The 27,170-nt window shown below is 37.8% G+C and overlaps 1 protein-coding gene and 1 pseudogene across 4 annotated transcripts in view; one reads left to right on the top strand and one right to left on the bottom strand.

The window, feature by feature from the left end:
* Positions 1-14,790, bottom strand: part of LOC114054199 — a 29,822-nt pseudogene extending 15,032 nt beyond the window's left edge.
* LOC114054196 (DNA repair-scaffolding protein-like) overlaps positions 1-27,170 on the top strand; it is a 556,996-nt gene that overhangs the window by 359,347 nt on the left and 170,479 nt on the right. The window lies entirely within an intron of this gene.

Here is a 27,170-nt window from a genome sequence, read left to right on the forward strand (position 1 = left end):
TACCTCTGCACTGGCTGCCCTTCCTCACCTCCCCAACCCTATACCTGTAATGCACTTCCTACCCACCTCCACTTCTTACCTCTGCTTCTTGGAATCTTTGGTTCCCTTCCAAACTCAACTTGAAGGTCACTTTCAACATGAAGCCATTGCTGATTCCTGCCTACCTAGTTTCTAGTGCATTCCCTCCCATACTGCCGTGCACTCATTTCACTTATATTTTACATATATTTTTATATGTCTATGCTATCTCCCCCATTAAAATGTATGCTTCTTGAGATTAGGGACTGTTTTATTTTTAATCACCAGAGCTTAACATACTACCTAACAGATAATAATAATAATAATAACTACAATAACTAACCTTGATATAGCTCTTTAAGATTTCCAAAATGATTTACAAATATCTCATTTGATCCTCACAACAGTCCTGGGAGGAAGGTACTGTTATTATCTCTATTTTACAGATGAGGAAACTGAGGCAGACAGAGGTTAAGTGACTTACCCAGGGTCACATAACTAGTAAGTAGCTAAGACTGGATTTGAATTTAGGTCTTCCTGACTTCAGGCCCAGTGTTCTATACATTTATTAACTGCTTTCTGATTGATTGAAAGGTTAACTAAAGCTTAACTACCCCCACCCCAAATAAACATTTAGCCTACTCTATGAACAGATTTTAAGTATAGATCAGGAGTTCTTAACCTGGGGTCCTATAAACCTGTTTTTTTATAACCATATTTCAATAAAATTAGCTTCCTTTATAATACTATGTATTTTATTTTATGACTTTAAAAACATATTTCTCAGTAAGGGTCCAGAGCCTTCACCAAGGGGGTCCATGTCAACAAAATGGTTAAAACCCCTTGGTATATATAGTGTAGTGAAATAGACACTGCTAATTATATAGTCCACTAAGAATTTTGCTAGATACAGAAGCTAAAGTTACCACATAGAAAATATTACGTAATTCTGGCTTGACAGATTTGGTTTCATTAGTACAGTTCGCTATTCACATTCAGGTTCTGTTACTGCCTGTGTAACATTGGGCAAAGTCAGTTAACCTCTCTGGATATTAGTTTCCTTATGTGTAAAATGAGGGGGGTTGACTACATCATCACTATGGTTCCTCCTAGTTTTAACATCCTGGTCCTCCATGAATCTATTACCCTTAGTAGGTTGTCCCAATCAATTACCAGTCAACAAACATTTTAATGCCTGGGCTATGGCCAAAACTAGTCCCTGCTCTCAAGGAGCTCAAGGTCTAGTGGAAGGAGGCAACTTGCAAACAATTATGTACAAACAAGATGTAGACAGGATCAATTGGAGATTACCTCTGAGGGAGGCACTAGGATTAAGGGGGATTGGCAAAAGCTTCTTGCAAAAGATGGGATTTTTACTGACTTGAAGAAAGCCAGGGAGGCTAGGAGGCTTAGCTTCACAGAGACTGGAGATGGAGTGCCTTGTACAAGGGAGAGCAAGGAGACCAGTATTACAAGAAAGGTGGAAAGTAACCAGGATATAAAGGGCTGGGACAACGCCACACAAAGTTGAGTCCCTATGGACAATAGTAACCTACTAGATTTCATTCCTCAGTGATTGCCAGTTCCACCCCATCATACCTGCCCTATCCCAGTGATTCTGAACCTCTAGTTGCCGTTGTTCAAACCCTGTTCTCCATCACCCACTGGCCAGTCCCTTATTCTCTTCCTCCTCAACCCAGTACCCCCAACCTTCCACTCTAAAGCTACCTTCTCCTGTGCTCTCTGGAATGCCTATTCCATAGATAACAAACAAAAGTCTTACCGTCTCTCCATATTCAGTCAACTTCAGGGGCTCTATTACCTTCAAAAACTGGCCCCTTTCTACCCTTCAGGTTGTCTTACAACTTCCTCCCCTCCATATACTCTATAAGCCAAATATATACTCCCATCTTCCCCCTCTGGGCATTTTCACTGGTTGTTCCCTATGACTGTAATGCTCCCCCTCCTTATCTTTGCCTTCTGGCTTCCTTCAAGTCTCAGCTAAAGCTCCATCTTCTTTTCCAATCCTACTTAATCTTAGTGCCTTCCCTCTGCTAATTATTTTCAATTTATCTTACATATATATGTGTATATATATATATGTATATATATATATATCTTGTTTGTACACTTACTATATATGTGTGTATATATCTATATCTATCTATCTATCTATCTATCTATCTATCTATATATATACATATCTTGTATTGTTATATACTTGAGTGTGTGTTGTCTCCCCCTGTTTGTCTGTGAGCTCCTTGAGAGCAGGTACTATTTTTCGCTTTGCTAAATGATACTGTGTGGCCCTGGTCAGATAACTTAACCTCTCAGTATACCAGGCAACTCTCTAAGACTGTACATTGCAAAGAAAGTACTGATCTGTATTACTGGTAGTGGAAGTTTCCCCATGCCAATTAAATCACTGATCCAATGCCCATGCTCCCTAACTTCCATGTTCTTTTCATATTGTGTATATTCCAAAAAAAAAATCTGTATTAATTAAAATGATATTTTAAATGTTACCAGGGAAACTTCACCTGGTGATGAGCAAATAATCTCCCCATCATTTATGCTAAACCATTTATCTGTTTCTGTAAATCCAGATCTTTATATCAATTCATTGGCAAATATGTGTAACACCTAATAACGTACTATATGGAGAGTGGTATGGAGGCCTCAAAGAAGTATGAGATCTACCTGGTCTCTGACTTCATTGACTGATGTAGCTGAGCAGATAAGACACAGAGAGAGAACTGACAATAGGCTATATGTCTTAAAGGCCAAATAAATGGTAGAAGCAATGAGTGTTCCAGCAGTTAAAAATAAGTGACTGTGGGTTTGGGTGGCCAGGAAAGGCCCCACAGAGGAAATGAGACTTAAGCTGGCCCTTGAAGGAGAAGTAGGAGCTGTACAGAATCATGGAACTTTATAGCTGGATGGGACATTGTAGAAAGGGTTGGGTCTGGGGAGGATGGCATAACCAGAGGCAGGGAAGTAGGAATGGATCCCAGATCGTAGTGTCTTAGATTTAGAACTGGAAGGGACGTGAGAATCTAATCCAAAGCCCTTCTTTCATGGATGAGAAAAGTAAGGCTAAAAAAGGTTAAGTGATTTGTCCAGGGTCACATATGTCATTAAGTGGCAGAGCTAGGATTTGAATCCTGGTCCTGTGACTTCAGATCCAGGACTAGGAAGGAAGGAAGGAAGGAAATATGTATTTTTCCTATATATGTGTATATATATGTGAAGGAAATATCCACAGGCACTTTGCTAAGTGCTTTACAAATATTAGCTCATTTGATCTTTACAACAATCGTAGGTGGTTGGTGCTATTATTATCCCCATCTTACAGTTGAGGAAATTAAGGCAGACCAATGGTAAATGATATGCTAAGAGTCACAGAGCTAGTAAATGTCTGAGGCCAGATTTGAAATCAGGTCTTCCTGACTCCGGGCCCAGAGCTATATCCACTGAGCCACCTAGCTTCCTCCTAAGCACACAGAGGTTAAGTGACTTGCCCAGGGTCACACAGCTAGTGTCTGAAGTCAGATCTGAACTCAGCTCCTCCTGACTCCAGGCACAGCACTGTATCCACTTTGCCATCAAGCTGCCTCTAGGCAGCCACTCAAATATTTAATTCATTACTATTTTCAATAAAATATGCTTGCTACCTTCAAAGAATTTAAATGGTGGCCAGAGAGGGTAGGAGAATGAAGGAAAGGTCTTTTGAGAACCGAGTATGAAATATCCAAGCACAGAACCAAGGATATTTGATAAAGTGTGTTCCTAGAGGAGGCAAAAGGAAATGATATTAAGAAAACAATTAGCAAACATTTATTAAGTCTCTACTATGTACCAGGCAGTGTACTCGGCACTGGGCATATAAAGACAAAAGCAAAATATTCTTTGCTCTTCAGGAACTTATATTCTTCTGGGAGAATCAAATATGTAGGTATACAGGCATATACCAAGTACATAAAAGACACCGAGGGATGATGATGCACTAGTTGCTAAGGGAATCAGGAAAGGTTTCATGCAGAAAGATGATATTTAATCTGAGCCTTGAAGGAAAGTGGGGATTCTAAAAGACAGAGGGAAAGAGGGAATAAATTCCAGGCATGAGAGAGTCAGTGCAAAACCACATAGAAACAAGGCAGCTAGGTGGTACAGTGTATAGAGCTCCAGCCTTGGAGTCAGGATGACCTGAGTTCAAATGTGGCCTCAGACACTTGACACTTACTAGCTGTGGGACCCTCGGCAAGTCATTTATCCCCGATTGCCTCACCAAAAAAGAAGACAAACAAACAAAAAAACATATAGAGATGTGTTCAGGGCTGTGCTGTAGCCAGCTCCCTCCTGTGAGCCTGTTGTTAAATTTTCAATGTAAACATTTATACCTTAGAAATGGGCAAACATTACAAATCAGGGCTTGATTTATTATTTTGTTGATTGTCTCGACTTAAGAAAATGATGAGGGAAATGTTAATAATCCAGTTTAAACTTAAAGTATGCCATACATACATTTTTTCCTCTGGAGGGCCAATTATTAAATATTTACCAACATGCTTCCTGGATATGTTGTTAATGAGGAGTAATAAGAACTAATCTAACTTCCCTCATCTTATAGATGAAGAAAATGATTTCCTAGCATCATACAGATAACAAGTAGCAGAATCAGGATTTGAACCCAGGTCCTTTGACTCTAAAATCCAATGATCATTCCACTCAGTAGAGTAGTCATGTCCAGTAACCTTCCTCTTCTTAGTGATATGGGCAGTAAGGTCATTTGCTAAGAGACTAAGAGATGGACCCAGGTTGGTCTTGAGCAAGGCAAAAGTTCTGCCCTAAGTCATAGCAAGTAACCCTAAAATGATGTCAGGAAATAGAGAAAGATAAAATTGGAAAGGCTGATGAGAATCAGAGGCAACTAGGTGGGTCAAGTGAATAGAGCACTGAACTGGGAGTCAGGAAGACTGGAGTTCAAATCCCACTTCAGATATATAGTAGCTGTGTGACTCTGGGTAAATCACTTAACCACTGTTTGTCTCGGTTTCTTCATCTGGAAAATGGGAACAATAACAATAGCATCCACCTCCTAGGTAGGAGAGGAACAGAGATAATATTTTTCAAGTGCTTTGCAAATCTGAAGAGCTACATAGATGCTATTTAGAGCTATTAGAATCCAAGTACAAAGGACTTTTTATTCTGTATATAAAGAGGATCAATCAGTAAGCATTCATTAAGCATTCATGGATATAAAATCCCTGCCTTCAAGGATCATATTTCCATGGGGAAATGAACAAAAATATATACAGTGTCAAACCTGAGGTCATGGGGGAGGGCCATAGCTCTTAGGATGGAGTTAGAGGAGAGTAGGAATCGGGAACCATGTAAAAGAAGGCTTTCAAGGAAACGGGATTCTGAGAGGAAGAGATGAAGAAGGAACACATTCCTGGCAGTGGGGACAGCCTGTCCAACAGCACAGAAACAAGAGATAGACTGCCACGTGTGAGGAACAGCTGCAAAAGGGAATGATGGGTAATAAGTCTGGAGAGGTCAGCTGGAATTGGATTGTGAAAGGCTTTAAATACCAAACTGAGGGGTTGGGATTTATCCTAGAAGCAATAGGGAGCCACTGCTGCCTTTTGAGCAAGGGAGTGGCATGGCCAGAAGTGAGCTCTAGGAATATTTGAAACTTATGTACTTGGAAGAGAAAAATAAGAGTAAAAGTAGAGAAAAGGCACTTCGACTATATTTACAGAAAAGCTAAGCAGAGAAATCAGTTTTCCTGCTAATTATTCCCTAATACTAAGTGAAAAGGTAATAGATACCTGCTTTATAGTGCTCAAAGTTTAAAAAAAAAAAGAGGAGGATTAAGGATAATGTATAGGGAGCTCTTTATTTATAGGTTTAGATTTGGACAAAACTCTAGAAATCAACTAGTCCTCATTTTATTTGCACTTTTTTCAGATGGGGTAATTAAGGTCCAGAGGTACTAATAGGCATCCTCCTTCCCTCCTCCCCTCTCCATGTGGAATGAATTCCTGTGTCTGGGAACACAGGTTCCCCCAGGTATCTGAGATACCCTCACCTCATTGGCAAAGCACTAGAAGAGGGGATTTTCACCTCCAAGGAGTCTGTGGATAGATTACAGTAGTTCTGTGAACTTGAGTGGGAAGAAAAAAATTGCACTTTATTTCGACTAACTTTCTCATTTAAATTTAAAATTTCCTTCCATTACGAATGTTGGCAAGAAACATTCTGAGAAGGGGCCCAGAGGGTTCACTAGGCTAGGAAAGGGATCCATAACACAAAAAAAGGTTCAGAACCTTTGCTCAGGTTCCAAAAGAGGCTCCGCTCAGAGTAACGGTTTCATCCACTGGGCATCAGTTTCCTCTTCTCTCAAGGAATAGACCATCTGCAGTAAGAGGAAAAGGTTGCTAGGAGATTGGAGACTCTAACTCAGGGGTCGTCATTTCCCCTTAGCACCGAGGAGTCAGTTTCCAATTAAGCGAAGCCTGTCACCAGGTCACACAGACAGACGCCTTATGATTTCTTGTCTAAGAGCTGAGCTAGGCGTGTCAAAGCCAGCCACGCCCCCTCCCTGATTCTCTCTGTGACCGCTCTTTTTCCTGTGCCTTCCTTCCCTGCCCAAGGGACATCTCATCTCAATTAAAGTTTTAAGCAGGGAAATAGGGGTAGTGACTGGACATGTGATTTCACTCGTAGGAAACTCCTGGATGACAAAACTTCCTCTGCCAATGACAGTATATAGTGTTTAAGATGATTAATGTAGAAGCTGCCTATAAAATGGATTGAGAGAAGGGGGAACTGGACGCAAAGGGGTTCAGTAAGGACAGTTTCACAGTAATATAGGTAGTAGATAATAAGGGCCTGAACTAAGTAAAATGGAAATGGAAGTGAAAGATATTATTAAAAAAAAAAACCCTTATAGAACCTACTCTGTGTGAGGCACTGTGCTTAGTATTATACAAATGTTATCTTATTTGATCCTCACAACATCTCTGGGAGGTAGGTGCCCTTATTATCTGCATTTTACAGATGAGGAGACTGTGCAAACAAAAGTTAGGTGACTTGCTCAGGGTCACACAGCTAGCGTCTGAGTCTGGATTTGAATTCAGTTCTTTCTGACTCCAGGCCCAGCTCTCCATCCATTGCACTAATTGTCCCAAAAGCAGAATTGACAGGACATTATAATAGATTGGAGGGCAGGGACTGTTTCATTTTGTTATTTCTGTTTCCAGTGAATACCAGAGGGCTCTGGCACAGTGCAGATGCCTAATAAATAAATGCCAATTGATTTATTGGATGTGGTGAACACAGGAGAGGTAGAAATCAGAGACCACTCAGGTTTCTACTTCTGAATGATGGATTGAATGATGTTATCATTAATGTAAATACTGAAGTCACGAGAAGAAAGAATGTTGGAGTGAAGAGAGAGGTTTAGTTTTAGAGATGGGTTGGATTCGAATTGATGGAGTAAGATTCAGTGGAAATGTTCATTAGATGGAATGTGGGCCTGGCACTGCAAAGAGAGTCCAGGGCTAGAGAGGTAGATATGTGAGCTATTCGCAGATAGGACTGTTCTCAAATAAAATATACTGAGCATCAGCTTTACATAATATGCTCATATCCTGGGCCAAGACAAAAATCCCCGTGTGCGTTAGAAAAAGATAACTAATCTCAAACACTGTTCCCTGTTCCAGAGCACAAAACAAATGCCAGGCCAGCTTGCCACGTTTTCAGTGGAGAGGTTACCAACTTAATGGATGCATTAGAAACTAGCTTAGACTAAAGTTTTTGTTGTGGAGGAATTCAGCCACCACATTTTGTACATGGGTTGAAATCCTAATATAACTAGTAGTAGTATATAAATGTAAAATACGTTTGCTTTTTAAAAAAAATATATGTATGGTTTTGTTGTTAGGATATTTTTCTCCTCTTAGTGAATTATAGTAAGTAACATCTATGTAATCAGAAAGAAGTTGAATACTGTTGAAAAGTCAGTGCTTATAATAAATTTAATTATTAAAATCTGTGGAGAAAGCCAAAGTGTTCAATGATTTCTTTTATAACCTTTACTTTAAGAACTCCTCCCAAGGTAGTCTATCTCTGTTTCTGAGACAGATTGCCCATTTGTTAGTGTGTGTGTGTGTGTGTGTGTGTTTTAAAAAAAAAAAGTATCTAAGAGTGTCAGGAAAACTGGCTCTGCGAGTCAGTGGATCATGTGATTTCTGTCATCCTCAACATGTGCCCTCCCTCTCCTTCCAGTACGGACATTCAGTGTGTCTCTGCACATGTTGTTCAGTAAACAAACTTCACAGAACCAGACCAGGCTGGTTCAGAGCAGCCGCTTCATTCACTCGGAGCCTTTGGAAAGGGCTGCCTTTGCGCAGCCTTGACGTACTGGCTAAAGGGGGATGGAGAAGTTAGTATTTATGTTTTCATTAGTTCTTTTTATAGCAGTGAGCCAGCTGTAGCTGGTTAAAGTTAGCCTGGGCCTTCACTTAGTGTGCAGGTCTCTTACGCAGAATAAAGGGTTTCTGATGGAAACAGAGTTTGTTACTCATGGTACCACTGAATGTGTTTACGTGAAGTCACTTAGGGCTGTCATAGGAGATGATTTAGAATGTTTTTTTTTTTTAAATACAAGCACTCCAGCACCCCTGGATACTATTTAGGTACACCCTTAACGACTCACAAACATATAGGCAGTTTTTCCCATTTGGGTTTACATGCCCAACCTTTCAAGTCTCCTGATTGTATAGAAATGAGATCTAGAATTGGTTACTTGGGATCTTTTCCATTTGGCACTCTGAAAACAGGGTGGGGAAAGTTGTTTTTCTCCTAGCCACATCCAGGAAGCATCATTTTATGGGGGTCTAGAATAATTTATGCAGTCTTTTCTGATGGTTTGATTTTGCTTTAGCTTTGTTCTAAGTCACGAAGTCTGATCTGAAGTAAAAATTAACTTTTTAAAGATTCGTTTAAGGTCAGGTAGTTGGAAATACAAAGAAAATCATTTTTGTGGATGGAAATGGGAAATTAGCCACACCTTGAGTCAAGGATGTTTTTTAGTTTCTTGTGTTGCTTGTCTTTGAGTTAAAGGATATAGTATTAAGTGGCTCAGAATCTGTGGGGCCCAACTACCCAATGTGATTTGAAACTATAAACTCTTTCTTCCCTTTATATTTAATAATAGTATTTACATAATGCTTTAAAGTTTGCAAAGCACTTTATATATCTTATTTGACCCTCACAACAATCTGGTAAGGTAGGATGTAATTTTTGTTGTTATTCAGTCTGTTCAGTCATGTCTGACTCATTATGACCCTTTGGGGTTTTCTTGGCAAAGATACTGGAGTGGTTTGCCATTTCCTTCTCTAGCTCATTTTACAAATAAGGAAACTGAGGCAGATAGGGTTAAGTGACTTGCTCAGGGTCACACAGCTAATAAATTTCTGAGGTCAGATTTGAACTTAGGTTCTCCTGACTCCAGCACTGGCGCTCTGTCTACTGCACCACCTAGCTGCCCAGGATATCATCATCCTCATTTAATAGATGAGGAAACTGAGGCACAAAGAATCTAAATGACTTGCCCAGAGTCACACAGCTAAGTGACTACGGTAGAGTTTAAATGTAAGTCTTCCTGATTTTTACTCTATCTACTTTGTCACCTCACTGCCTTTATTTATTTGTTTGTTTGTTTGTTTGTTTATATTAATTTAGCTAGCCAAACTAATCTACTTGCTGATTCCCATACACAACATTTCATTTCCCACCTCTTTGCTTTTGTCCAAATATTACCTCCAGTACTCTTTCAAGTACTCATAGATCCATGCTCTCACTAGTGTGGATATTCCTTCTGGTAATGTGGATCGAAACCTCCACACTCCTCCCCTCCAATGTTTCCTCTGTCCATATCTTTCCAGTGTGAGGAAGATACACCCAACATGGGGAATGTCTTTTTCTATTCTTGTCATCTCAAGAATATTGGCATTGAGGGCACATAGCCTTTCTCTCTCTGTAACTCAAACAAGGAGAAAAAGTATAAAGGATATCATCCAAGAAATGTGTGAGCAAAACCATGGTCTAGTGATGTGGGAGAGTCGTGGAGAATGTTGGCTGCCTGCTCTCCTCAAAATGTGAGATGAGCAAATGTCCCACAAAACGATATTTCTTGTTGGCTTTAGATTCACGATAGATTAACTCTTCCAATTCCCTTATTTGCCTTTCCAAGGAGAACCTGAGAATCATTCTTCCAAGTAGCTACAGCTTCCATTTATCTTCTGGTTTCATTTATCAGTCAATTAAAGAGCTTTTAGCAAGTTTCCTATATGTCAGGGACTGTTCTAGGCACTGTAGATACATCAACCCTTGCCCTCAAGGAGTTCATGTTCTACTGAGACATATAACATGTTCACAGGTAAGTATATATAGGATTTATGTAAAATAAATACTAAGTGATTTCAGATTTGAGAGTCCAGGGCTATTAACAACTTTGGGGGGATCAGGAGAGAACTTTTGAAGAAAGTGGCTTTAAGCTGAGCATTTAAGGGTGCCAGGGGTTGTGAGCAGTGGACTTGAGGACATATCTTGGTTCATGTTTTTTACTTTCACTTCAGTAGAATGTAAATCCCTTGAGATTAGGGACTGTTTCATTTTTGTCTTGGTCTACCCAATGCCTAACATGGCGCCTGACAAATAGCAGGCACTTAATAAATGCTTAGTAAGTTGCAGTAAGTAGAATTCTCCATGATCTTTCAAAGATCACTGACTGAGCAATCGCATTCAGAGCTCTTTCTGTACTGTGGAATGTAGTTCTCAGTTTCTCCACATGTGAAGTGAAGGGGTTGAGCTGTTTAACCTCTACAGTCCCTAACGGCCTATCATTTTGAACTCTTTACTAAGGTCAAGCTTCCTATATACATGTCGTGACACTGATCCTTCCCTGATTAAAAACTGCCTCTTTTCTTTGTGTTCTATTTTATATCTCATTAATCTGTCATTTTATTGGGTATTTATATACTGAGTTGCTCATAGATATAACCAACATCTCAAGTTTATGTTCTAAGTAAGGAAATAATCAAAACTCAAACACCAGACTCTTAGGATCCACAAGGAGAAAACAATGGGCAAATAAAGGGACACATATAAGAAAACATATAACACATGAGAAATTGTAAATTTTAATGTAAAAAAAATTAATGCTAACTTTCTTTCACTTTCTAGTGTAATAAAGTGACATTACCTGTCATTGATGGATAATGCTATTTTATTGTGTTTTATTGATTGCCCGTCAATGACAGGTAGTCTGTCATTTTATTGAGCTTTATTGATTATCTGTCATTGACAGATGATCTGCCATTTTATCCAGCTAGGAAGTACAAGAAAGTTTATATTAAATTTTTTTCACATTAAAATTTATAATTACTTATGTGATACAATTTTTTTTTGTATGTGCCGCTTCATTTGTCTGTTGTTTTCTCTGTGGATCTTAGCTAAGAGCCTGGTGTTTGAATTTTGATTATTTCTGTTCACTTAGTACATAAACTTGAGATGTTGGTTATATCTATTAGCAGCTTAGTATATGTGAGAGACAAGTTACATGCACGAAAGCCAATGTTTCAACGTGTCATATCAAGTCACTTTCTCATGAGAAAGATCCTGTTTCACTTGCAAATTAACATGAATGCAGTGTGAGTAATTATGTGCATGGTTCTATGCAGTCATCATTTTCATTCCTGAGTGTTTAAGCATATACTATAGATGTTATTTGAATGATAGGTGCCAAAAACTGGAACTTGAATGAAAATGCTGTTGTTTAAAAAAAAAAATCTTTTATACTCTATAGGGGAAAGGTGGATAACATTAGGTTCAGCGAAATATATTTGCATGCCTCAGTAATCGTTAGTATGCAACTTCCTTCTCTTCTCTGAGGACCTAAGATTCTGCCACCATTACTGTGGAGAAGGGAAGGGAAATCTGACATCCTTGCTCTTGTCTTTCTCTCCTCGTTTTTCCTTGTGTCCCCATATTCCTCTTAACTAAAATTATCCATATAGTGGGAACAGCTACAGGCCTTCCTATTAACAAAGGCAAAAAGAATGATGCTTTTTCATTTTAATTTTATCTGATTACTGCTTTTAGTCATTCAACAGGTATTTATGAAGCACTGACTATGTGCCATGTACTGTAAAGGAAAATATCATAGGTCTACATTCCTTAAAGATATGCATTTAAGCTTGCTTTGCCTAAATATTGAGTGTCTATGATGGCGGCTCAATTGGTGGGAGTTAAATTTGCCCACTTGTCTCAAGCTCCTGATGCTTTTATATTTCATGTCCTTGTTAATGTGAGTGTATTTGGCAGAGCATACAAATGCTTCCACTTTTTTGAGAATAAAAAAAAAAGTGAATGTGGGGCAGTGCTAGGTTTATGAGGAACCCTCTCGCAAATATATGTTAGGGCAGATGGCAGCACAGGAAAAAGATTATCTGAAAAATCAGTAAGTCTTTGTTTTCATGAGTTCCAAGTAGTGATTGTATATAAAATTGATTTTTTAAAAAGATTTAATAAAAACTTTTTAAAGTAAAAATATTTTTGGAGGAGAATTCTTGATTTTTCTCCCAGGGGTTTACATTACTCTCAGAAGTGCCAAGAAGTAATGAGAAATTTCCTTTCATAATTATAGTTTATTTTCAAGGAGGCCAATTAGTTATCACTTAGTTTTAAAATGATATTTACCATGTAAATCCTTCAAGTTATCCTAGTGAGACAAGCATCCAGCATTCACATAAGGACCATGCTATAGAATTGAAACTTGAACAACTTTATTGCTTTAGATGAGTTAAGTGATTATAACCATGAGCACTTACAGTATTATTTGAAAATTAGCCTTGTGAGGTTTTAAGACATAGAACTGAATGTCCTGCCAGATCTGGATGCAGGAGTCACAGATGTAAAAGAGATTTTTTTTTCCCCCAAAAAATTGGACATGTTTTGGGTTAGAGTTTTTGGGATAGAACTAGCCCTAAATGAATGGAGAGGGAAGGAAGTGAGAGGAGCAGAGGATTGAGGGAGTAGGGGCTCTGAATGTGTAAAGTGATTCTTCCCTTTCTATTCTGTAGAATATATGTGCAGCACTATGATTTTTTGCCTGTTCAATTCTGTGATCCGTCTCTAACTCCAGGGAAATACCAAAGGGTACCACCATCACTTCTTTTCCAACCAAATTGCTAGAGAAAGTGACATCTTTGGAACTTGAGATACCTGAGTTGCTCTTAGGAAAATGGGGCAGCCAGAGTACTGCCTCCTGCCTTGCCCCATTTGTACTGCTTGTGCAAAATATGCCCAACCTATATGTGAATTATTGTGGCCAGTTGAGTTAGACAACGTAAGTAGAAGGACTGGTTCTGTGTAGCTCAAGATGGAAGAAAAGAGCATGGGCCCTAAAGTCAAAGGACCTGGTTCAAATCCCATCTCTGATGCTTGCTCCCTTAAGTGACATGACCTCCCTGGGCCTCCGTGTTCTTGTCTCTAAAGTGAGGATGTTGAACTGGATGGCATCTGAGGTCCCTTCCAGCTCTGGGTCTGTGGCCCTATGATAGGTTATTGGAAGACAGATTTTGGCTGAATATGAAAAACTTAATAACAACTTAGAGCTATACAGTAATGGAATAGACTGACTAATGAAGTAGTGAGTTCACTGTCACGAGGAATATTCAAAGGTAAGATAGAAACCCATCTCAGGAACTTAGAGAAGGTATTCACATGTTGGGGGAAGGTTGAGCCAAAAGATTCGTTTATCTGTCAAGCATTTGTTAACATGCAAGGCACTGGGCTAGGCATCGGGAATATAAAGACAAAGATGAAACAACTCTTGCTCTCAGAGATCTTATATTTGACTAGAAGGACAACAGGTCTATGGAGAAGGTAATAATGAAATGAATAGGAGGTAGTCAAAGTAATTTTGGTGGTTGGAGAAGGAGATGGATAGTCCAGGGATCAGGACAGGCTGAGATGAGCTTTGAAGGAAGCTTAGGGATTCTGAGAGGCAGAGGTAAGGAAGAGTACACATCAATATGGCAGATAGCCCATGCAAAGGCTTAGAGATGGGAAATGTGATGTCTTCTATGAATAGCAAGTAGGTCAGTTTGGCCAAAACATAAAGTTTAGAAAGGGAAGGAATGTAGAGAATGCCCAGAAAGGTAGTCTGGGATCTGATTACAGGGTCCATTCCCACTCCAGGATTTTATTTTGTTAGAGGCATATTCCATATGTAGTCGATTCACTTCAATTTTTTTTGTTTCTATCATTTGCTACATACTTTCATTTTCAGAATTAAACACTGTGTTGCAGTCCAGTAAAAGTTGAATACACTCCAACACCTTTCCATTTACAATCAAGAACACAAGATGAGAACGCAATGCTTCCGCAGAGGGAAGCATTCTTGATCAATAGGAACTCTGGAAAGAGCACTGAAGACATTATTTGAATGTTTGAATACCTCTTGTTGGGCACCCACACTGATTTACTTTACATAAAAAAAAACTACTGCTCTGTTATTTTTAAAAGGATGCCGAGTTGAACCTGAAACTTTACACAGAAAGTCTCTCTGTGAAAGAATGGGGTAAGCATAAACACTTGAAAAAATAGTTACCTTTTCTAAGATCTGGTGATCTTGGCCTCTTTACTATATCTCACACAAGACACTCCATCTCTGACTTTGGGTATTTTCTCTGGCCATCCTCCATGCCTGGAATGTTCTCCCTCCTCATCTCCACCTCCTCACTTCCCTACTTCCTTCTTTTGTTATTGAGTCATTTTTCAGTTGTATTTGACTCTTCATAACCCCATTTGGGGTTTTCTTGGCAAAGATACGGAAGTGGTTTGCCATTTCCTTCTCTAGTTCATTTTAGAGATGAAGAAACTGAGGCAAACAGGGTTAAGTGACTTGCTCAGGATCACCCAGCTGGTAAGTGTCTGAGGTCAGATTTGAATTCACAAAGATGAGTCTTCCTGACTTGAGGCCCTGCACTCTATCCACTGCACCACCCAGCTGCCCTCACCTAAAGTCCCACTTTTTTCAAAAAACCTTTTTTCTTTTACTTCTGGCCTCCCAGTAAAGCTGGTGCCTTCCCCCTGAGATGTTTTGTTTTGTTTTGTTTTTACAGTTTTTACAGTTTATCCCATCTGTAGCTTAAAAATTTGCATAGTCATTTGCACATTGTCTTCCCTGTTATGTTATGGGCTCCTTGGTGGCAAGGACTGTTTTTGCCCTCTTTTGTATACCCAACACTTAGCACAGTGCTTAGTATTAGGTGCGTAATAAATACTTGTTGACTTGACTTATCTAAATAAAAGTTTTCCTGGAAAATAAAACACAAATATAAGGGAATTGAGCCATTCACCTCCTAGATGGGCATCACTACATCAAATTATTCATGTATTTTAGAGAGTAGGGCATTTATATGACATATATATATATATATATATATATCTCATTCTTTTATGAACACATAAATAATATTTCCCTGTAGTTATACATGGCTGGAAAGTGGATAACTGAGTTCCCTAATTTCATTTTTGTGTTTTACTTTCTATGGAGTCCTTCATGTTGTTGAATAATTTCCATTCCAGTAAGAGAGAGGAAATAGTTCTTGGGATTAAATACATGAATTCAGTGCATACTAAAGAAGCTTAAACATAACTTCCTGATCAATGAATTAAATTACCATGTTATAGTTCATAAGAAGTATACTACCCTTGAAATTAATGCAAAACAATCTCTTTGGTCAAGAATTTTGCATTTGTGGGAGATGTCTCCATTAGTAAGGTATTTTGAGGGGGTGGGGGACCCAGACCTTTTATTTCATTGGCAAAGGGAACTCCTGGTGAAAAAACTCCCTCTACCAAAGCAAACTATCAACCATTCTTTAAATTAATAGTCTTAGAGTGTTACCTGAGGGAGTAAGAGATTTAAGTGACTTCCCAGAATCACACAGCCAATATGTAGCCAAGGAGGGATTTGAACTCAATTCTTCCTGACTCCTTAGGCAGGTAGGTGGTACAGTGGGTAGAGTGCTGGACCTAGAACTCAGGGAGACCTGAGTTCAAATCCAGTCTCGAACTTTATTAGTTTTGTGACCCTGGGTAGGTCATTTATCCTGTCTGCCTCCTTTTCTCAACTGGGGATTATAATAGTACCTACCTCCCAGAGTTGTTTTGCGGATCCAATGAGAGAATATTTGTAAAGCACTTATCACTGTGCCTAGCACAGAGTAGGCACTTTATAAATCCTTGTTTCCACCATCACCACCACCCCCTTTCCTCGACCACGGGGGATAATCATAAGATTGATTGTGCTTATATGCAAGTATTCACTTATTACCTCCAGGTAATTTTGTTCATATGCTTTTTTCTATAGATAAAAAAGAAATTTTTTTAGCACAGCGGAAGCATGTATATTTTGCTATAGAATATTGAAATTATGTTAGTACAGTTTATGTCCTAATGCACTTGCATGTTTTTAACTTGTTTAACTAAGAGTTGTCTTTTTTAGGACTTTAAAAATATCACTATTAGGGGGATGGAGGGAGAGAATATGGAATTCAATTTTTTTAAATGAATGTTAAAAATTTTTGTTTACATATAATTGAGGGAAAAAATTAAAATTAAATTAAAAAAAACATTGACTACCAGCACCAAATCACAAAGCATAACAAAAATCACATTTGAGGATGTTTCTTCAGAAATGACTGATTACAGTATCTATAGTTTTTGGCAGACACTTTTTTCTTATGCATGACATCTGGTAATGGTAGTGAAGATCTTTATCTTTCCAAATATGCTTTCATTGCTCTTCAATACTGAACTTGCCTACTCTGAAAATAATAACACTAATTTCTGCCCTTTGCTATGCTATGCAGCAAATAATTAGTAAATAAGCATTTATTAGCACACACCTACTGTGTTAAGTGCTAAAATAAGACTTGGCCAAAGTTTTGACTTTAATCTTTCCACCTCTATTCTCTACACCCCTCCCCCCCCCAAAAAAGTTACCCAAGATCTTCTTTCTGGTGGACAAGTTTGTAACAAGCATTTATTACGCTCTTACTGTGTTCTAGACACTGTGCTAATTACAAATATGAGCAAAAAAAAAAAATATTCCCTCCCCTTAAGGAGCATAGGTACTTAAGCCAGGGCATGGTGGCAAAGTCTAGAGGGTCAGAATCACTCTGGGAGGAGAATGAAACCTCGCACGCCTAGGCCCTTCCCCAAAATGGAGGCCCTCAGAATGAACTCAGAAGGAGACAAGCCGGGCAGAGGGGACGTTCTAGGATGAGAAGGCAACTGAATCCTAATGGCAAAGTCCAGGGAGACCAAAGCATGACTTAGAGGGGAATGAAACAAATATATGCAGATGATGATGATGATGACGATGACGACAATGACCAGCCAGCCTTTATATAGTGCTTTAGGGTTTGTAAAACACTATTTATCTATACATACATACATATATATATACACACACATACATATATATACACACACACATATATACACATATACATACATATATATACATATATACATATATATACATATATCGCATTTGATCCTCACAACAACTCTAGGAGGGAGGAACTGTTATTACCCCCATTTTATAGTTAAGGAGACCAAGGCAGACAAGTTAAATGGCTTGCCCAGAGTCACAAAGCTAGGGAATATGTGAGACTGAATTTGAACTCAGGTCTTTCTGACTCCAGTTCTAGTTCTCTATCCACTGTATCACCTAGCTGTCTCTTTGTACACTCTCCTCCTCCTCAAATTTTCCTATTATACTTTTTCTGTTATTTTCCTCTACCCCATCATATTGTACCTTACAGTAGGCCATTATTCTATATGCATTATTGCATATTGCATCAATTTGTGTTGACCCTGAAATTGTATTCTTACCAGGTGTACTCTAACCAGGAGGGACATTATCTTCTTCATTATGAATCAATATATATTAGAAGTTTTCTATATATATTATACCATATCTTGTGTTTGGCAAAAGATAGACAGTTTGACCAAATAGACCTATATTCTACTTCTTGGAGTTAATGGCCTAGGGTATTAACATAGCTTGAATAAAGACAATCAAATGAATGTGAGTATGTTCAAGGGTACTTTCAAATGCAGAAATGCCAAGAAAATTCATTTCCTGTCCTAAATAATTATCTCCGCAGAGCAGCAAAGTCCTCCTGTGCCACGTACAGGCATACAGACAAAATGGTATTACAGCCAATGTTGTTTTTCAGTATGATCATAAATACCTCATAACAGAATACTAGTATAAAATCATGGAATTATAGTTTTAAAGCTGGAACAACCGATAGAGATTGTCTTGTCCAAACCTATCATTTTATAGAGGAGAGACTTTGAGAGATTAAGCGATCTTGCAGTGATTACCCAAATTAGGTAAGAGATTTAGAGCTGGAAGAAATATTGAAGGCCATCAAGTCTAACTCTTCCCTTTACAGTTTAGGAAACTGAGGCTGACAGGTTAAGTGACTTGCCCAGGGTCTCACAACTAGTAAGAGCCTAAGGCAGGATTTGAAGTCAAGATTTCCTGACTCCAGGTCCAGCCCATTGTGCCATCTAGCATCTTCACCATCTAGTTGCCAGCAAATAAATCTGCTGATTTAAAAAAAAAAAAAAATTTGGACCTATTCAAGCCACTTAACCTCTAAGCTGACTCAATTTCTCTAAAGAGTGAATTATCCTAGCAGACTTTTGAGAGACTGAATAGTATGATATAGAAATAAGTGTCAGGTTAAACTAATTTAGCCCTCAGTTGAAGAGACTTTGGAAGACCTTCCAAGGATCACAAAGACTTTGGAGGACCTTCCCAGAATGGTAGAGTGTCCTTGAGCTAGATTGTTGGCCAGCATTCAAGAGAGCTGTTTGTTTGGGGATTCTAGTGGCCTTGAGGAAGGGACTTACATGTGAGTTTTGCTGGATCAGCGAGGGAGAAAGCAAGACACAAATGGATGAACATGCAGACCAGAGAGAGTCAAAGAAGAAAAACACATGGCAGAAGTGGACTAGAGCAGAGACCAGGCCAAACCAGCAGATGTAGCAGTGGTTGAGAGTGAAGTCCAGGACACAGTTCTTTGTTTCTCTCATTTTGCTTGACAGTACAGCACTGTGAAAATTTTGTTTAATTTTTATGCAGAGTTTAAATGTCCATCCCTCTCTTCAGAACCTCCTTCCCATACTGACTACTTCAAAGGGTGTTTGAATGTTTATCGTTATCTTTATGTTACATTGTATTTCTAATAACTGTGATTTTTGTCTAAGCCTATAAGTTCATAGTTTGATATCGGGAGAGGGGAAACCATTCCACTGGAGAAGGAGATTTCCCTGCTTTTGTTCCAGATTGGGGCCAAGCTGATTGGAGAAGGAGTTTCTGCATTTTTGGTCATTGCTGAAAATATTCTAGGGCATAACCTGTAGACCTATAGAGTCACAATAAGGAAATGAACCAGTAGTGGAGGGGAGTAGAAGTTCACTTATTTGACCCCAAGTGCATCTGAAATACATTGCAAACCCCAGAGGACTATGCTAGCAACTTAGAAAAAATGTTTGTGGTCTCAGAAACACGATAAAACTCATGTTAGTTTTATGAAAGAAATTCATGAATGCTCAAGTGAATAGCAGTACTGTATTTGAAGAGTTTTTTATGTATAATACTGGGCACTAAGATATTGTTTTAATCCCAAGAAAAAGTGTTTTTTCTCAAAAAGATTTTTCACATTTTGCCTTTAAGTTGTTCTCATTTATTCTCATTCTGTCATTAAAAAAAAAACTGTCCTGAAGGAGTTGCAATGATCCCCTTGCTTTCTCTTGCCACTGAGTTTTATCATTATCAAATAGTGCTGAATGCTTACATAGCATCTTACAATAGCTGATGTGAGAACCTTCTCAGCATTGCTTGACATCTGAAATAGCCTTCTTGTATGCATCTGTCTGTACCATTCCAGATCTCAAGTATAAGCATATCTTTCCTACCCTTTATCTCTCCCTGCTACATGCCAGTGTTATCTAGCTCTCTAAATCATTTCAGGATATTATCTTTACAAAAGGTCCCTATTCAAAATAAGGTTTCTTGGTATGTTTTACCATCCCTTTTTATGGGCCCCTGGTGCCTAAATAGTATGACTTCTAAATTCTGCAGTCGTGGTATTAAAAGAATGCACATTCTTAAATACTTTTTTTTAAAGTTTGACTTGATAGCAACTAAGTATTTTAACTACTACATACCAGATGATCTATTTCATGGGTTATAGTCAGCACCAGTTGAAGATGGACTTGCTTCAAATCGTCGTGATATTATGCCCACAGAATTCTCCTGATCTTATTCTTACAGGACTGTACCACTCTTCTATGTTCATGATGCCCCTATTTCCATCTATTCCTCCTATTCATAGTAAGTGCCAAGTAAATGTTGTTGTTCAGTTGTTTTTCAATCATTTTCAACTCTTCGTGATCCCATTTGGTATTTTCTTGACAGAAATACTGGAGTGGTTTGCCATTTCCTTCTCCAGCTCATTTTACAATGAGGCAAACAGGGTTAAGTGACTTGCCCAAGGTCACAGAGCCAGTAAGTGTCTGAGGCCAGATTTGAACTCAGGAAGATGAGTCTTTTTGACTCCAGGCCTAGCACTCTACTAGCTGCCTGCTAAATAAATAGGGTAATGGTATTTTCCCTGAAGTTGTTGACATGTCTTAACTTTGGAATATTAGTGGCATAAAATATAGTTTCCTTTTTTGAACTAATACATGCAGAATAGAGACAAGAAAAGGAAGTAAAAAAAAGTTCTCATAACAGTAGAAATTACAAAGTCAGTGTAAAAAAAATGAAGATTATGACAAACCCAGAAGAGAATCCCTCCATCTACAAGTAAAGCCTCAAAAGAATAAAATAAAATACAGCTTGGCCACAAGATCAACTAAAATCCTGAAAAATCATGAGAGAATTTTTTTTTTTAGTTAAAAATGATACTACAAATTAAATGACAGCTCTAGAGGAACTGGACAAGAAATAAGTGTTGGAGAGGCTTGGAAGGTAAATTAACAGCTCAGTTCCCAAAGTACAAAAAGTTATTAATAAGCAAGAAACTGAAACAACAAGAAATATCAGCTAAAATGTATCCTATCAGAAACAACTAACCTGGGGAGACAGTGAATGAAATAATTTAACAATCATTGGACTACCTGAAATCCATGACCAAAAAGTACCTGGATGTATTTGAGTAAGTCTGAAATAAGGAAGGAAGGGCTGCTCAGAACTCTTAGAACAAGAGAGCAAAATGAACATAGGAAAAATGAACCAATCACCTCGTGAGGAAAACTAAGGAATGTCAGTCAAAATTCAGAACCTCAAATAAAATTGGATTTTTTTAAAAAAATTTTTTAAAAAATGAAGATTATAGAGTAATTATGGATGTAATTATGTGTCATTCCCAAGAAAGATATACAGTATTATAGAAATGCCTTTAGTTGTCTGATTCTTGAGCTGCTTTTGAGTTAAAACACACAAATGATATGGGCGTAGTGTATGGTCACAGGCATCAGGCTTCTCTCCTTTAATAAATGTGAAGCTTTGAAATCTAGCTCTGCTGTTGAGCTCAGGGGGCCAAAGAGTCCTCAGCAAGTTGCTGACTTCTCTGTTCTTTAAAACCATACTTCCTTATTAGAGTGGCATGGTAGATAAATATATCCTATTAGGAAACTAGTTGCTGAAGTGCTGGGAACCTTTGGAGGAAGTAGTCGTACCATCTTAGAATTCGTAAGGAGGGAAAACCCGGGTATAGTCTAACATACTCAAATTGTTGGGAGAACTAATTCCAGAGATTTCAGAGAAAGGATAGCTAAGTAACATCCCATAACTTAAAATTCTGCAGGGGAAGTTGTCTCAGAAGGAATGAGATATTGTCAAGAAAAAACTTTTTTTAAAAAAAATTTAATTCATTTTTTATTTATTTTCTACATTCTTTTCTTTTTAAATTTTGAATTCCAAATTTTCTTCCTCCCTACCCTACCCACTGAGAAGGCAAACAATATGATATCAACTATACATGTGAAATCATGTAAAACATATTTCCATATTAGTCATATTTTTTTTTAAAAGCAAGAAAAAGAAAGTGAGAAAATTATACTTCATTTTGCACTCAGAGTTCATCAGTTTTCTCTCTGGAAGTGAATAGCATTTTTTCATCATGAATCCTTTGGAATTGTCTTGGATCATTGTATTGATCAGAGAAGCCAAGTCTTTCACAGTTGATCATCATTATAACATTGCTTTTACTGTGTACAATGATCTCCCAGTTCTTCTCACTTCACTTTGCATCAGTTTATATAGGTCTTGCCATGTTTTTCTGAAACCACCCCCTCATCATTTCTTATAGCACAATAGTACTCCACCACAATCATACTCCACTTGTTCAGCCACTCTTCAGTTGATGAGCATCCTCTCGATTTCAAATTTTTACCACTATAAAAAGAGCTGCTGTAAATATTTTTGTACATATAGATCCTTTTCCATTTTATTTGATCTCTTTGAGATATAGATATTGTAGTGGTATTGCTGGGTCAAAGGGTATGCACAGTTTTATAGCTCTTTGGTCATAGTTCTCCAGAATGGTTGGAACAGTTCACTACTCTACCAACAGTTCATTAGCGTACCTATTTTTTCCTCATCCCCTCCACATTTGTCATTTCTGATAAGTGTGAGGTAGTACCTTAGAGTTATTTTAATTTGCCTTTCTCTAATCAATAGTGATTTAGAGCATTCTCTCATATGGCTATAGATTGCTCTGATTTCTTCTGAAAACTGCCTGTTTATATCCTTTGACCATTTATTAATTGGGGAATGGCTCTTCTTTTTATGAATTTGACTCAAGTCTATGCCTTTATTAGAGAAACTTGCTGTAATTTTTTTTTATATTACTTCTTGTCTGTGGTACCTTTTGGCAAAATGTAGTTTCCCCGATTATCCCTTGTTATTAAATCTGGTTTTGCTTTTGCTTTTGCTTTGTCTGAGGTCATGATTGCTACTCTTGCCTTTTTTTTTTTTAACTTCAGCTGAAGCATATTAGATTCTGTTCCAGTCCTTTGTTTTGACTCTGTGTGTATGTGTCTTTCTGTTTCAAGTATGTTTCTTGTAAACAACATATTATTAGGTTATGATTTCTAGTCCATTCTGTTGTCTGCTTCCATTTTATGGGTGAGCTCATCCCATTCATTCACACTTATGATTACTAACTATGTATTTCCCTCCATCCTATTTTCTTCCTCTTCTCTCTCTCTTTATCCTGTCCCTCCTCAAAAGTCTATTTTGCTTCTAACTGCTACCCCACATAATCTGTCCTCCCTTTCACCATCCCCCACTTTTTCTTATTTCCTTCCCCTCCTATTTTCCTATTGAGTAAGTTATATTTCTATATGCAACTGAGTGTTTGTATATATTTTCTTCCCTCTTTGAACCAATTCAAGTAAGAGTGAGTTTTAAGCATTGACTGCCTCACCCTCATTTTCCCTTCCAATGTAAAAGTTATTCTTTGTGTACCTCTTTTATGTAAGAAAAAATTTCCCTATTCTACCTCTTCCTCAGGGCAACTAGGTGGCACAATGGATAGAATGTTGGTCCTGAAGTCAAGAAGATTCATCCTCCTGAGTTCAAATCTGGCCTCAGACACTAGCTGGGTGACCCTGGGCAAGTCACTTAACCCTGTTTGCCTCAGTTTCCCTATCTTTAAAATGAGCTGGAGAAGAAAACAGCAAACCCCACTCAGTAACTTTACCAAGAAAACCCCAAATGAGGTCATTAAGAGTTGGACACAACAGAAACAACTGAACAGCAACAAACACCTCTCTCTTTTCCCTTCTCCCAGTGCATTCCTATTTTTCACCCCTTCATTTTTTTGAAGATCATTCCAATATAATCAACTCACATCCATGTTTTCTGTCTATGTAAAGTCATTTTTATTATTTTTTATTAATTTAATTTGATTTTTCAACATTTACTTTTATAAGATTTTGAGTTATAATTTTTTTCTCTCTCTTTCCCCTCCCCCTCCCTGAGACAGTGTTTAATCTGATATAGACTATACATGTAAGATCATATTAAACATATTTCCACATTAGTCATGTTGTAAAGAAGAATTGGAACCAAAGAGGAAAACCATGAGAAAGAAAAAAAAAACAAATAAAACAACAGAAAATAATATGCTTCGATCTGCATTCAGACTCCGTAGTTCTTTTTCTGATATGGATAATATGTTCCATCATGAATCTTTTGGAGATGTCTTAGATCCTTGCATTGCTGAGAAGGTCTAAATCTATTAATGTTAGTCATCACACAACGTGGTTGTTACTGTGTACAACATTCTCCTGGTTCTGCTCACTTCACTCAGCATCAGTCCATACAAGTCTTTCCAGGTTTTTCTGAAGTCCACCTGCTCATCATTTCTTACAGCACAATAGTATCGCATTACATTCATATACCACAACTTGTTCAGCCATTCCCCAATTGATGGACATCCTCTCAATTTCCAATTCTTTGCCACCACAAAAAGAGCGGCTATAAATATTTTTATACATGTGGATCCTTTTCCCATTTGTATGATCTCTTTGGGATATAGCCCTAGAAGTGCTATTGCTGGTATGTAAAGTCTTTTTAACTACCTTATAATGATAAGATTCTTAGGAGTCACATGTATCATCTTGCCATATAGGATTGTAAATAGTTTAACTTTATTGATATCCTTATTATTACTTTCATGTTTACCTTGTACTTCTCTTAAGTCTTGTGCTTGAATGTCAGATTTTCTATTCAGCTCTGTTCTTTTCATTAGGAATGTTTAAAAATCTTCTAGTTCATTAAATGTCCATTCCTTCCTCCCCCCCTCCCCTGAAGGATTATTATACTCAGTTGTTTGGGTAGGTTATTCTTGGTTGTAATCCTAGCTCCTTTACCTTCTGGAAAATCATATTCCAAGCCCTCTGCTCCCTTAACATGGAAGTCGCTAAATCTTGTGTAATCTTGACTGTGGCTTCACAATATTTGAATTGTTTCTTTCTCTCTGCTTGAAGTATTTTCTTTTTGACCTGGGAGCTCTGAAATTTGGCTATATTATTCCTGGGAATTTTCATTTTGGAATCTTTTTCAGAAGGTGGTCAGTGAATTTCTATTTTATTCTCTGGATGGAAGATATTGGGGCAATTTTCCCTGATAATTTCTGATTATAATCTAATATCTATAATCATATCATAATCATAATCGAATTTTTTGATCATGACTTTCAGGTGGTCCAATTATTCTTAAGTTATCTCTCCTCGATCTATTTTTCAGGTCAGTTGTTTTTCTGTTTTCAGGTCAATTCACATTTTCTTCTATTTTTTTTTTAGTCGTTTTGACTTTGTTTTATTGTTTCTTGATCTCTCATGATGTTATTAGCTTCCACTTGCCCAATTCTGATTTGTAAGGAATTACTTTCTTCAGTGAGCTTTTATACTTCTTTTTCCTTTTGGTCAATTCTTCTTTTTAAGGAGCTCTTTTCTTCAGTGAATTTTTGTGCCTCTTTTATTACCATTAGACCAACTCTGTTTTTAAGTTATTATTTTCTTTAGCATGTTTTGTGACTCTTTTACTAAGCTGTTAACTATCTTTTCATCATTTTCTTGCATCACTCTCACTTCTTTTCCCAATTTTTCCTCTACCACTCTTATCTCTTTCTTTAACTCTTCCAGTGATTCTTGTTGGGTTTGGGGCCAATGAACATTATTCTTTGAGGATTTTTTTGGTAACTGTTATCACATTGTCATCTTCTTCTGAGTTTATGTCTTAGTCTTCCACTGTAGTAGTTTTTTTATGGTCAAATTATTATTTTTTTATTGTTGTTTGATCATTTTTCTAGTCTATTTCTTAACTTTGAACTTTATGTTAAAGTTGGCCTCTGCTCATGTTGGGGTGGCACTGTCCCAAACTTCAGGCTTTTTTATGATGCAATTTTCAGAGATGGTTCCTGGGATCTACAAATTGTGGGTACTTCCAAGGTCATGTGATCCTAGAAGAGGTATAGTCATTGCTATCCTGGTCTGTACTCCGTTCTTTACCCAGGAGAGGTCCATTGCAGCCACAAGTGCTAGTGCTTTTTTATTGCCTTGGAACTGTGAATATGCCCCCTGATCCCTTGTGACTCACCCTCAGGCTCCTCTCCACCCTGGAACTGTAACCCAGAATTGCCAGTCAGTGCCAGTTGTACCTAGTGCTAGCAGAGCATCTCCTGTAATCTCATACTGAACAGTTGTCCAACCTCCTCACTGTCCCTGAGCTGAGAGTTCCCAAAATTGTTGCTACTGCTATGGCCTCTCTGTGTGTAGGCTCCTCACAGGCTTCTACTCCAGTGCCACAACTTTTCTAACTGACCTTCTAAGTTTTCTTAGGGTAGAAAAATGTTTCATCCTTACCTTTTTCCTCTGCTGCTCAAAAATTTGATTTGAGGCATTATTTTAAAGTTGTTTCGAGGAGAATGTTGAGAGAGTTCAGCTGGGTTGCCTCTAATCTGCCTTCTTGGCCCCCTCTCAAGAAAGAACTTCAAGATTACGTGCAAACACAATTAATTCTGATGGGAAGAAAGTAGAGAACTGCTGAAGAAACTGATGTGACCACACAAGGAACTCGACTTAATTTTTTTAAGCCCTATAGAAAATGGTGAGAAAAGGGCAGATTTCTGAATATAATTACAAAAAAATAGAATAATCTTATAAGAATATAAGGAACATTTTTTAAAATTAATTTATTTTGATTTATCAACAATCACTTCCATTTGCTTTTGAGTTTAAAATTTTTCTCCCCCTTCCTCCCCACTACCTTCCCCAAGATGGCGCTCAATCTGATATAGGCCATAAATATATATATATATATATATATATATATACACACACACATATATATACATTCTTATTAAACGTATTTTCACATTAGTGATGTTATAAGTAAAAATTAGAACCAATAGGAGGAGCCAAGAATATAAGGAACATTAAAGCCCAAAATGAGCTGAGACATGTGAAGA

Source organism: Vombatus ursinus, unplaced genomic scaffold (genome assembly GCF_900497805.2).
Source record: "Vombatus ursinus unplaced genomic scaffold, bare-nosed wombat genome assembly UNPS02014812.1, whole genome shotgun sequence".
Classification (NCBI taxonomy): Eukaryota; Metazoa; Chordata; class Mammalia; order Diprotodontia; family Vombatidae; genus Vombatus; species Vombatus ursinus.